The sequence below is a fragment of the Quercus robur genome, chromosome 4 (assembly GCF_932294415.1).
Source record: "Quercus robur chromosome 4, dhQueRobu3.1, whole genome shotgun sequence".
Taxonomy (NCBI): domain Eukaryota; kingdom Viridiplantae; phylum Streptophyta; class Magnoliopsida; order Fagales; family Fagaceae; genus Quercus; species Quercus robur.
The window spans coordinates 28,054,591-28,068,738 of record NC_065537.1 but is presented as its reverse complement, the minus strand read 5'-3'; positions in this window follow the sequence as shown (position 1 = coordinate 28,068,738).

Here is a 14,148-nt window from a genome sequence, read left to right as displayed (position 1 = left end):
CCATGCATTAATACTTCCTATGCTTTGTGACTATGGTTGTTTGATATGCTTGTTGTTTTTGATTTTGTTTGTTTGTTTGTGAATTTTTCTTAATTGTGTTTTATCAATCTTTTTGTTTCTTGAGTCAAAAATCCAAAATTACATAAAAATTTGAAAATCAAAAGGCTTGATTGACTTTGTTGAGTTTTTGTCTTAAAACTCGTTGTGCCGTGTACCTTTGTGCTAATGGCTTTGTGCATTTTCGAACATTACTTGTTTTCATGCACTCATATCACTATGGGAAAAATCTTGAAATCTATGTGATTGTTGTAAATAGATCTTCAAACTTGTCATGAATGATTAGTGAATGGTTATGTTGATCTTGAAACTTGCATAGACTTGTGTCTATATCTCTTCCCATTTTTATTTTTTTTGCTAAAAAGAGCTCACTAAATGTAAATCTCCAAATGAAAAGAGATATTGAGCTGCAAAAGCCTGTCGCACATTCTAGTATTTGACTAGGAAAAAGGGTAAGCGACCTTATATCAAAAGTGAAATTTCTTTCAAAAAGGCCAAAGGCCTGTTCTTCAAAGAAAAATGTTGTCTATCCCTCTCACAATGAGAGATGATTGCCTCAAAAGATCAAATGTTATGGCTGAATGGAGTCAAATGAAAGGCTCCAAGTTATGTTATCAAGTTGTGTGGGAAGTCATATATTCATATTTCTATAATTGAGATTGGTCACATGATCTAGTGCTAATTGTGTATGCCTTGGTTGAATTGATCATTGAAGCTTCACATTAGACAAAGGACTATTTCATTGTTGATATCCACACACAACACACAAGTTTATGTTTGATAAATGCCATATTCATTTGTGTGATTGTACTTGATAAAATGTGTTTTCACATACTCAATCTTTGTTAATTCAAGCACAAAAAGATTTTTGAGTGTTTTAGGTGTTTTTGGAAAGTGTTTTGCTGAAAAATCTGAAAATTTCAAAAATACAGTTTTGCCCTGTTTTGGCGGCTCAGTCGCGGGTGTGTCAAGTCGCGAGTTTCAGTCGCATCTTCGCTGGTCAGTTTTGGCGACTTGTTCGCGAGTGGAAGGTCCAGTCGCGAGATTCACTCAGAGATTTTCGCGGCTCAGATCGCGACTCACTCGCGGGTAGACCTTCCAGTCGCGAAAAACACTTAGAAAAATTTTTCAAAATTTTCCTCTTGAGTGCTTTGGCGGCTTGAGCTGGCGACTGTGTGGCGACTTGAACCAGTCGCGAAAATCGCGTGTTTTGCAGAAACAGGAGCAGTTTTTAAACCTCTTTCAGTTTTCCCTCGAACTTTTGTAACTGTTCACCTTCTCTTAAAACTGCTGTTTTCTCCCAAACCTCTTCGTGAATCCATTTTTTCAAACCCTTTTGGTGCTTCATTTCTTCTCCAAATCATCAAGAAAAGGTATGGGTTTTGATTTTTTAATCTCAGTTTCTTTTTCCTGCATATTTCTGTTACTGTTTGGACTGGTATTGTGTTCGTTATTCTTATCTCTATGTGTAATGGGTTTGGAGTATCCTGTTTTTGATATTGTTATCACCCGCTTTCATGCTGAGCAGTCAATGTGTTTTTCATTGTTCTGAATTTTTGCTGATTATTGAATCTGAGAATCCTTTCTGAAATGGGTTTGGTGTTTATGTGACTTACTCATTACTCTTGCCTGAATATTGATGTGTGGATGTTAGGTTTCTTCATGATTGAAATATTTTCCCCATGTTCATGTCTCTGTTGGAGTGATGTTTGTTATCTGTTCTAAATGTTCATATGCTGTTTGTTATTGCATATCATGGTCATGTTAACCTGTCTCAATGACAGTTGTTGCGTCTCTCTTTGTCTTGGTGCACTTTCACCAAGTTTGATGCACGTATTGATTTGTGCTTCTGTGGTTTGGGTCTGCACTATATTCAGTCTGGGTTTTTATATTGAAATATTGTTTATAATGAATCTTGTTGACAATCTTTTGTGGGGTATTGTTGCTTGGTTCTTTTCTGTTGGTCTGTTCTCTTGCAGATGTCTCGTCGATCTTCCAGGGGTAAAGACATTGTTGCTGACGAATCAGCATCCCCAGTTGCTAAAAGGACTCGTCTATCATCTCAAGCATCTCAAGATCCCAATGAGGATAGATTCAGAGTTCCCCTGAACTCACACGCCTACTCAAATGTGTTTGACAAGTCAACAACTATAGTGGAGCGGGTAGTAGAGTTCAACACCTTAGGGACTACATTCATCCCTCGAATCTTTGAGAAACGAGACTGGGCAAACTTGTTCGGAAACTTTGATGATCCAATGGATGAGCTGGTCAAAGAATGCTTCTCCAATGCCTCTGATCTTGGACCTGTCCTCGTTTTCTGGGTCAGAGGAACAGAGTTTAGTGTTACCCCAGACTCCATCGCAGATCTTCTCAGCATCACCAGACCTCAGAATGTGAATTTAACTCCCTATGATGAACGAAATCCAGAGGTTGGGGAAATTCTACAAATCCTAGGACACGATCATGAGGTGTCTAGTGCAGGAACTTCAATCAGCACCGCAAAGTTTGCACCTGAGTTGACCACACTGAAGTTGATCATGTTCACCAACCTCTACCCACTGTCCAACACTACATTCATCAATCTTGGGAGAGCTATATTTCTGTGTGATCTCATTACCGGAGCCCCCATTGATATATGTGCTCACATCTACTACAACCTGAGGAAGACCGCTTGTCGATCTACAGCTCGAGGAATCATTCCATTTTGCAGTCTCGTCATGAAGCTCATCCTTAATGCAGGCATTACTCCTCCTGCAGATGGTAAAATGTTGACTCGTCAACGTCCCATTTCTTTGTTCACTCTTCAAGCAAGCAGAAGTCACTCCTCCAAATCACCAAGACATGCTCACATCTCTCCGGGTCCTTCATTTGCCCCTGACTCAGAGACACCTGCACATACCACATCTACATCTCGTGATGTTCCTGAAGCTTCACAGGCTGGTATTCCGCAAGCACAAACTGCTTCTCATACTGACAGAGTTGGCAGTGTTCTTGAGCATATTCAGAAACGAGTTGATGAGCTTGTGGCACTTCTCTACTCCACAAACAACCATGTCCAAATGCGCCTCGAGACTATGGAGACTCAGCTAGATGAGATTCAACGGAAGTTGGATGAGAGTCTTTAGCTATTCGTGACAAAAAGGGGGAGAGCATTCAGTAAGGGGGAGAAAAAGTTCAAAGGGAAGTGTGCATAGTGATAGGGGGAGTACACACACACACACATATTTTTGTTTTTCGTCTTATCTTCAAAACTTATGGTTATTTTGGTTTTGATACACTGTGTTTTGGTGTATAACTGTTTCTAACTTTCTTCATATACTCTTGGATAAACTTTTATATATGTTTGATGATGTTATTCAGGTATTTGTTAGTTTGTACCCATATGCTTTTGTAAGCTTTGAGGGTTTATGGTTTATGCATAGTTTGTAGGCCTTGTGGTTTGTACCATGCTTAAGTGCAGCCTTTATGTTATGTGAAATCAGTATTTTAAATCGAAATGTTCTGCATTGTGGTTTATGTACTGTCACTCTTGTGCCCTTGTAGGATTGTTCCTAGATGCATATGCCATGTGTGCTATGCATTGGTTGAGTGTTGAGCATACAAGTGTCTTGCCTTGTGCTTGTTAACTTCTATGTCTTTGTGTTCATTCCAAGTGTGAATGAACACTGTGATCACTACTTTGTGGTGTTCACTTGGTTGATCAAGCCATGGTTTGTTCATTAACTCCATCTTATGCTTGATCTCTTTTTGCCTGTTTCATATGCATTAATAATTTTCTGCTTACAATGATCATGGTGTATTGTTGTGTTTCAGGAGTTTATGTTCATATGATTCAAGTGCTTCACAGCTTCTAGAATTAGGTGTGAGTGAGTTTTTGATCAACTGTTCCCAACTCACATGTTAAGTCTAGAGTCTGTTTTAGGGTTTTGTCACGGAATAGCCAAAGGGGGAGATTGTAAGGTTGAATTTATTCAACCATCTAATTGGCTTTATTCCGTGCCAAATTTGCTTGTAATTCAGCATTTAGTAACCCTGTATTTAGGTGGGATTGTTGTAAGGGTAGTGAGTGAGATAGTGTGAAGATTGCTCAAGAGTGTGCAAGAAAACAGAGTGTCGCGGCTGGGACTCGCGGCTGGACTCGCGGCTTCAACCCGCCAGAATCTGAACACGTGCCAAGCATGCTGGAAGATGAACAGTCATGCTAGCTGGAGCACTACAGGACAAAACAGGAACAACTGGCCATACGGTTATCTCGCGACTGGAACTCGCGACTTAGTTAAGCCGCGAGGTCAAGCCGCGAGCCACCCCTGTTTTGGGAAAACCTGACGTTTCGCATTCCACTCCTCTTCAGTATAAATACCCTTTTAACCCACGATTGAAAGAGAGCTTCCAGAGAGAATTTTGAGAGAAAAACCCTAAAGAAAAACCAGATTGTTTTACCCACAATCTCTACCTTAGAGTCTCATCAAAATCCCTCACTCTCTTCCTCTCCATTGTCAAATCCTTGAGAGGCCATTATACCAAACCTGGTTCTCACCATTATCATCTCTGTGAGACAGTCGTTTGGAGTTCTGGGAAGCAGTTAGGAAGGAGCCAATATTCATTGGTTGATGCTACGGTGTAGTAGCGGAATCCGGAAAGCTAGAAAAGAAAAAGGTTCGGCGCAACCTCGTTGGAGCAAGAAGCTTGGAGGGCTTAGGTGCATTGGGTAGATTAGGCTTGGAGGGTCTATTGCTGTCCTTGTATCCCAACTGTATTTTCTAGTGGATTGATTACCGCTTGGAGGGCGGCGGAGAGGTTTTTCGCCGAGGTCTTCGGTTTCCTCTTCGATAACATATCTGGTGTTATCGCTGTGTTTGCATCTTCCTTCCTCTCTATCTCTGCCTTTACATTATCTGCTGTGGTTTATTTTATTGTGGCTTAGATAGTTGTTTAATCAATTCCATGTTATAGCATATGTTAAGTTTCCGCACACTAGTTGTTTAACATATTGCGTGTGTTGATTAAATTGGTATTTGGGGGTCTAAACGTTCAAAAGTGTTTTTGTACACGTTATTGAACTTTCAATTTACTTATTTAATTTCCTTTTCAAAGTCAAACCAAACCAAACCTTACCTTTTCTTTTTATTTTATTTTTGACTCTTCGGCTTTTGCGCTATTAACTCATTTGGCCCAAAAATTAAAAAAATTATATGGACATGTGGAACAAAATTATACTCTAATTGAAAATTTAATTTGATTTTCTCTCAGTTTTGACTTTAAATATATATTAGCTTGTAACTTGTTCTTATGCATAGGAATATTAAATAACGGTGATAAAAAGGACTGAAATCCAATAAAAATTAAACTGTTGAAGTTGCAAAATTCCTAAAGTGACAAAAATCCATCTGTATTCCAAATTAGAGAATCAAAACTAAATGGGAAATTCGTAGAGAGAGAGAGAGAGAGAGAGATGAACCTTCGTAAGAATGATAAAAAAAAAGAGAAAAAAAAAGAAGAAGATAAAGAAGGAAACAAACAAACAAATCTAGATATAATAATTGAACATAAAGAACTATTTACTTAGAGAGAGAAGGAAGGGACCTAAGGTAGAGAATGGTGGCGTAGTAAAGACAACGAGCTTCACTAAAACCTTTAGGTAATAACAATGTTACTTGCTTTGATTTTTTGCTCTAAAACTTCATCAACAATTTCATGGTTTCCATTTAAGAGAGAGAATTCAAAGATTTTAGCTTTTATGACAATCCAATTTCTACATTGCAGCATTTATATAATTTTATATAAACTCTTCGGGTTCATAGAATTTGTATAGTTTTTTTTTTTAATTTTTTTTTATATATAAACTCTTTGAGTTTTACATTATAACTTATTTGGCACAAAAATTAAAATTTTAAATAAGACACATGGTGCAAAATTGAGAATCCAATTGAAATCTATTTAGGTTTTAGACCCCTGTTATCACCAAATTAACCAACTTTTAACCAAGTAATTAATTAATTAATTATGATCTTGATTAAAATAATTAAAATTTCAAACAAGCACAAATCACATGAACACCAAGAATGATGACCTAGGAACACTTTTGAAATTGTGGTTTTAAAGTAAAAAAACCTAGGGAGGATTTAACCTAAAAAATCCTCAAGGCAACATTTCACGAATAGAAATGAGGACTTTACAATGGACTTAACCCTAAATCTATTGCTACCTCATGTAGTACTTACTGATGTGACCACACATAACTCCAAATCCATGGACTCTTCTACAGTGACATGGTTACACACAAACTCTTCAACTTGTCACTTTGCGATCTCCACTCAAAGATTTAGATCAACAACTCTGGTTGCCTAGATGCAGTAACTTTGCTTTTATAACTAGATCTGTCGTTTGCACAAGGTCCAATTTTAACTCCAAAAGGGAATGGAAAATTTCCAGATCTATGTACAGAACAATGCCTCTTGAATATATAAAAATGTGCTCTAGTTTTTGTATTTAGCAAACAAGGTCCAATTGTAACTCCAAAAGGGAATGGAAAATTTCCAGATCTATGTACAGAATAATGCCCTCTTTAATATATAAATATGTGCTCTAGTTTTTGCATTTAAATAAACTTAAGTTCCATCAAAACCTTAGATCAAACTACTGAGAAGAAAAATCAAATCTGTAACAGTTAGGCAATTGCAGAACAACATGCGTCATGAAAGGACACGCAACGACTTTCACAATAAATGTAACGAATATGGAAGTTAAAGTGATTTGACCTTTCATATTCCCACTATGTCCATAAGTGTGATGGAAGAAATAGAGGGGCAGCTGAAGAGGAGAAAAATCATCATCGTCCATGGTATGGACGACTACAATGAACATTAAATGAGATCCTCATAAATGACAGGAGTGACAGTTAACATGCCAGAGATGCAAAGCTTAACCGACGAACCAATGGGCAAAAGATCATTAAAGTTTATAACACCCTAGCATTCATTACCAACAAATCCAAAATCATAAAGATTAGCAATTACTCTCATCCTGAGAAGCAAAGACCTATAAAAAGGCACAAAGAATAATAGCCCTAATCCTGGCTCTATCTTCATTTGGGAAGAGGAATATTATGAGAAATGGAGGCCATAACCATACATTGACTATCTTGAATAAAAACCCCAATCCCCGCTCTATCTTTATTTGTAAACACTACTCCATCAAAGTTTATTTCATAAATCCCACCTGGAGGCGTTGTCCACCTATGTTGCACGGACACGGACACGACACAGACACGACACGGACACGGACATGGGGATACGACAATTTTTGAAAAATAAGGACACGACACGGCGTGGACACGGTGGTTAAATAATTAATTAAATTTTATATTTAGACATATTTTTAAATATTTTTAGACATAAAATACGTTTATGTTTGGAATTTAAATTATGTAAGAACTATATATAAGTAAACTAACACCCAAAGTAGTACAATAATATACATAAACATGTTTAGAGTACAAACCATAAAAGGATAACAAGTTTAACATCAAACTAAAAACATAAAAGGATAACAATTTTTCACTTTTAGTATTCATTTTAGTAAAATCACCTACAATATTTAACTTTAATAAATAAATAAAACTATAGCAGGACACACAAAAACAAAAATCACTAAATTCATAATAAATATTATAACGCAAAAACAAAGGTGAGTAAAGAAATACAGTGCCACTGGGACAGTGAGACTGTGAGAGTGGGATTAAAAAAAAATGCGTTATAACTTATATAAATAAGTGAGTAACAGTACACCCATGACCATTCACCAAAATTAATATCTGAAGGAAAAAAAATAAAAAATAAAAAAAACACAAACAAACAAACAAACAGAGAGGAGGTTGGACCTGTTGTCCACGCCGAGAGAGAGAGAGAGATCGCCGGAAGGGACAGGGCACGACGTCACTTGACGTCATGGAGCTCACCGATCGGCCCGATCTAGCTTCGGCGAGGATAGAGGGCAACGACAGAGCTTAGAGGGAGGGTGGGTTGAGATCTTCAGATGTGGGTTTCTCAAAATGACTTCTCAGACTCTAAATGGCTTCTTTGTTCTAGGGTATATCACAACATCAATGGTATTGGTAAGTCCATCTGTCAAAATCTGTGATTTTCTCTTTTTTTTTTCACTGCCGGCGTGTCGGAAGCGTTGGAACCGCGTCGGAGCCATGTCAAAGCCGCGTCGGAGAAGTGAAAAAAAAAAAAAAAAGAGGACACTTGCCGGACACCGGAATCCGGCAAGTCGTACCCGTTCCGGTGTTCGACACCGACACAAAAAATGGCGTGTCCGTGCAACCTAGTTGTCCACCTTGCTCTTGGTCTAACCATTGGGGACTGCCTCTTTGGTTGTGTTTCCCGAAACTCCATGAGAGAAGTAATTGCTCGCTGTGAAACTTGATCAAAAGGAAAACTTGGTGGAGAAAATCTGACCTTGTTGCGCCTAAACCATATGGTCCATGTGAGCTTTGAAAAAAAATTCTGGGCTGCATTCTAAATCTAGAACAAAGGATAGCAACTGTGGAAAGTCCGAGAAACTCATATTTCTTCTAAAATTCCATTGTGGCTCTTTGTCCCAAATTGAAGATACGCTTGGACAGTACCAAAGCGCATGCAACACATCTTCATGTTGGTTTGTGCAATCGGGACATGTTGGATCATCAATGACACATAGGCGAACCAAATTGGACATGGTAGGAAGTGCATTACGGCTTGCTCTCCATAGAAAATTTTAATTTTACTAGGCAACGATAATTTCCATATGCGTTTCCAGAATGTTTTTGCGTGAGCAAGTTGTACATGATTTGGAGCAACATGGCAGCTAGTTTTAGACTTGAGAAAGAAATATCCTGACTTGACTGAGTATTGACTCGATTGCACATTGGGCCAATACAGAACATCTTCTGAAAAGCCACGGCTTAGTGAGATTTTCTGTATAAGTTTAGCTTTTGTGGGGCTAAACACAGTAGACAATAAAGTCAAGTCTCATTGGCATGTAAATGGATTGATTAGAGTACTTACAGTAGCATCATGGATTTCAACCATCAAAGTTCCCTAGATTCAGGGAGATTTTAGTGAGGGCAGCCAATTCTCACCCCAAATCTTGATAGAATGCCCCTTTCCAACTCTCCATTTTGCTCCTTACCTGATAACTTCTCTACTCTTTAAAATGTTCTTCCATGCATAAGATCCTCCATGACCCTCTTTTGCTTCCATAATAGAACAATTTGGAAAGAACCTTGATTTAAAAACTTTGTAAAACAATTTTTTTTTATTATGCAGCAACCTCCAAGTTTGTTTTGCTAAAAGGGTCTCGTTAAGTAGTGTCAACTCCTTAAAACCCATTCCACCCTCCGACTTGGAATCACACATATCTTCCCATTTAACCCAATGAATTTTCCGATGATCACCCCATTGCCCCACCAAAATTTGCAGATAAGACCTTCAATTTCATGACAAAGACCTAATGGAAGCTTAAAACAACTTATTGTGTAAGTTGGAATGGCTTGAACCACAGCTTTGATCAAGATTTCTCTTCCAACTTGTGACAACAACTTCTCTTTCCAACCTTGTAATTTCCTCCAAACTCTTTCTTTGATTTAATCAAAACTCGCTTTTTTGTGTCTTCCAATTAGTGATGGCAAACCCAAGTACTTGTCATAGTGCATAATTTCAGTAACCCCAAGTAATTTCTTAATTTCCATTCTTGTTGCTTCTGTGGTGGACTTGCTAAAAAATAGAGAAGTTTTCTTCGATTTAATTGTTGTCCAGAAACACTTTGATAGGTCGCCAATATTTACAACACCTTTTGACAGTCATGTTTATTAGCCTTGCAAAAAAGCAAACTATCATCTGCAAAGAGCAGATGGGTTAGTCTTGGACTCCTCCTACAAAGGGAGAAACCCCAAATAGAATCATCATTGTCCACCTTGGATATAATACTATGTAAGCCTTTAGTGCACAAGAGAAAAAGGAATAGGGATAAGGGATCGCCTTGATGAATCCTCCTAGTAGGATGAATAAGATCTTTTGGTTTGCCATTCACTAAAATCGAATAGGAGACTGAATTAACACATATCATCATAAGATTTATCCACCTCTTATTATCCCCAATTTTCTCATTACTTCCTCCAAAAAAGGCCACTCCACTCTATCATAAGCTTTGCTCATATGAAATTTGAGAGCCATAAAGCCAGTTTTGCTAGATTTGTGACTTTTCATACTATGGAGAGTTTCAAAAGCTACAAGGATATTATCAGAGATCAGGTGATTTTTTTTGTGAATGAACTTTGGTGTTTTGTAATTATGGAAGGAATTTTTTTTTTTTTTTCAATCTATTTGCTAGCATCTTGGAAAATTTTTTGCAAATGACATTACAAAGGCTTTTGGGACGATATTCAAAAATAGACTGTGGGTTTTTTATTTTTGGGATTGGGGTGATGAAAGTATGATTAATGGGGTGGTTGTATTTAGGTATGACGGAATGGTTTTTGTAATATCACAACCTACCAAATTCCAATAATTTTGATAGAAGAGAGGAGGCATACCATAAGGACTTGGAGCTTTAAGTGGAGCCATCTGTTTCAAAGCTGCTTGTACTTCCTATTCCATAAATCCTGCAATAGTTGAGCATTCATATCATCCGTGAGTAACTTTGGAATTGGATTCATTGCTTCCTCATTCATGACCGAAATTGTGGATGTAAAAAGTCCCTGATAATAATCTATGAAGGTTTCTGCAATAGCTTCCTGATTGGAAATCCACTCTCCACCTGAATTATAGATGCCTGTGATCTTATTATGCCTGTGATCTTATTATGCCCAGCTATGAAAATATTTTGAATTTTATCTCCCCCAACCAGCCAAAAAGATTTAACCTGTTGTCTCCACATCTTGGTTTCCTTAATCATTAAGTCATTCACCTATTTATTTAATTCTCTAACCCGAAGATTACAACCTGAATGAATAGCCAATTTCTCACCCCTTGCTAACAATTTTCTCTTCTCAACAAACTCCCGCCTAACATTCCCAAAATGTCGTCTACTCCACTGTGTTAATTAAGTACCACACTTCTCCACCTTTCTCATTACTTGTATCTTGGGATCACAATGGATTTGGTCTCTCCACACTACCTCAATCATTTGGCCACAACCCTTATCCAAGAGCCACATCTCTTCAAATCTAAATGGTCTAGAAAGGGGTGGAGCGTCTAAACTATTTGGGACAATCCAGAGAGGAATATGATCAGAAGTATTGCTGCTGAGATGAAAAACCTTAGTCATTGCAGACACCACATTTTGTACCCCTTACAACTCGAGCCTCGTTCCCCAATTATATTAAAACTCTAAAGCCCAATGTTTATTTAGGGTATAATCAGATGAAAATTGACTTGCGGAAAGTGTTTGTGGAAAATATAACTTTTTTTTAGAAGAATAAAACTGTTTTTGGAAAAGAAAGGCCACAGAAACCCTGGAGTGTGCACGCGCATACATGCATATGTGTACACACACTCAAGCTATGTGCACACATGCTTACTGCATGTGCATGCATACACAGGCATGTATACGCATGCTAGGATTCCAGGAACTATGCAAGGAAAGTTTTCTTCATTTAAACTTGGTTTGGAACAAATCTCACATCATCTGAGAGCTGTACCAAACCCCTATTCTTCGAATATATAAAGCCGTAAAAGGTACATTTTCAAAGATGACAAAATTCAATGGTAAAACACACAAGATTTAATAGAAAATAGTGAATCAAAGAGAGATTTTTCACAAAACATCCTCAAGTCAAATTTTATTTGTTTGAGATATTTTCTGGTTTAGATCTTCGGGTTTAAGTTTACTAACTTATTTCTGAATTAGTTGTGAATAGATTGACTGAAGGGAACAGTCAAAATCAAGCTCTAGAGAGTTCTAGTGTTAAGGTAAAGGTTCTAACTTTGGCTCTTCATTTTTTGTTTTTTTTTTGTTTTTTTGTTTTTTGTTTTTTTACTTTGTGTGTGTGTGTGTGTGTGTGTATATGTGCATAAGTGTTTATAATATGTTTATTTAGTGTTTAGGTTTGTTTTGTGTTTGTGTTGGAAGCATGTTAGGGTGTTAGATTTTTTGTTTTCTGAGTTTCTGTTCTTCTTTGTTCTAGGTTAGGGTTTTCGAGTGTGCATGTATGCGCATACTGCTTGCATGCATACGCATACTCGAAGTACGCGTACGCATACAATTAGGATGCATACGCATACCCTATGTAAGTGCACACATACTTTTGCCCAAAAACCCTAATTCGTTCCTATTGTTTTTCCCTTTGTTTTATTTACTTGTTATAGCCTCGTTTAACCTAGTTTACCTATGTTTAAGCCTCTGTCTCTCAGTTTTATTTTGTTTTGTTTTGTTTTATCTCTTTGAAGTTTGCTAGGGCTTTAGATGGTTTTAATGCCATGAACATGCATATGAACATGATCATGCATTGATGCATAAGTGTTGTTATGCAGTGAGATAAGCAAGGTAAGTCACGCATAATCACATGATCATGCATTATTTTGCTTGATGAGTATGATATGGGTAATGAACACAATATTCTTGATTGAATACCATGTTTTTGATATTTAGATGTTATAACATGTTTGTTTGAATTTGCTTTGTGATGTTGCTACCCTTGATGATAGATGCTTAATGCCATGATAGATGAATGCTAGGCTTGGGGATGATTATGTCATATTGTTTGCTTTAGATGCATGTTAGAAGTGTGTGTGTGTGAGTTAGAATAACATGTTAGATATGCCTTTAATGAGATTAAGTCTTGGAACACAATGAGTGGAAGCCGACCCACAGGTCGGGTGGGGTTGGGTGCCTAACACCTTCCCATCCCCATACCTAAACTCCAGACACGTGCTCTGATAAAAATTAGTCCTTCCATAAAGGGCGTTATATTTATGGTTCATAAACCAAAACTAGGTGGCAACTCCATTTACACCATCTACCATGGTTCACCCTAGACCAAGGCATACTCTCCCACGAGGACCGGTGCTGGCGCTTGCGCCCACTATCACACTAAACTGTTGTAGCCAATCATTTGTGCAAAAAGCTTTATCTAATTTCTCCCAAATTGATTGATTTCTGGCAAAGTGCTTCCTCCAAGTGAACTTTGAACCCAAATAGCCAAGATCAATAAATCTACATTTGTCTATTACATCTCGAAATAGCTACATCTGATTGTGGCTTCTCTTATTACCGCCTAATTTTTCATTGCTTCTAATCAACTCATTGAAATCTCCTGCACATAACCATGAAATTTGAAATGTTCGGTCTAGACTTCTGAGTAAATCCCATGATTCAAACCTTTTTTGAGTCTTCGATTTGCCATAAAATTCGATAAATTGCCATTCATTCTCCTTATTCTTGTTAATGATAGCATCAATGTAATTTTTGCTAAAACCCTCCACAGTTACATATATTATCGATTTCCAAAACAAAACTAATCCACCCTCCCCCCCCCCCCCCCTTGTTTGTTCTTCGGGCAATGAACATATTCTCAAACTTTATTCTTTGAAACACATCTTTTAGTCTTGTTTCATCTGCTTATGTTTCAGCTAAAAGCACGATAGAGAGATCTTTTGCCCCACACAGTTAGGGAATTCCAATATTAAAATTCAAATTTTCATTAAAAGAGTATATATATATATACACACACACACACATATACATATACATACAACTATTTTTAGGGGAAAAGAAAAAGAAAAGTAAAAACTAAAAATTGTTTGTATGTTCAAGTGTATTTTTCATAAGTAAATAAAATGGCCAAAATATTATTTACTTAGCTATGAAATAATTATATACTTGATTATTTCAAACCATCAAATTATATATTTCTAAATTAGTTGTCACAAAGATGATACAAAATTTAAAGTCTAAACACATTTTTATTATAGTCAGGGACGGAGCCAAGACTTGGAGAGTTAGGTGGGGGCGACTATTCTGTTGGCTACGTGCGATGACTTCAGGTTTTAGCTTTGCTGCTTAGCCAGTAAGGGTTTTCTTTTATTATTATTATTATTTTTAATATGTGTG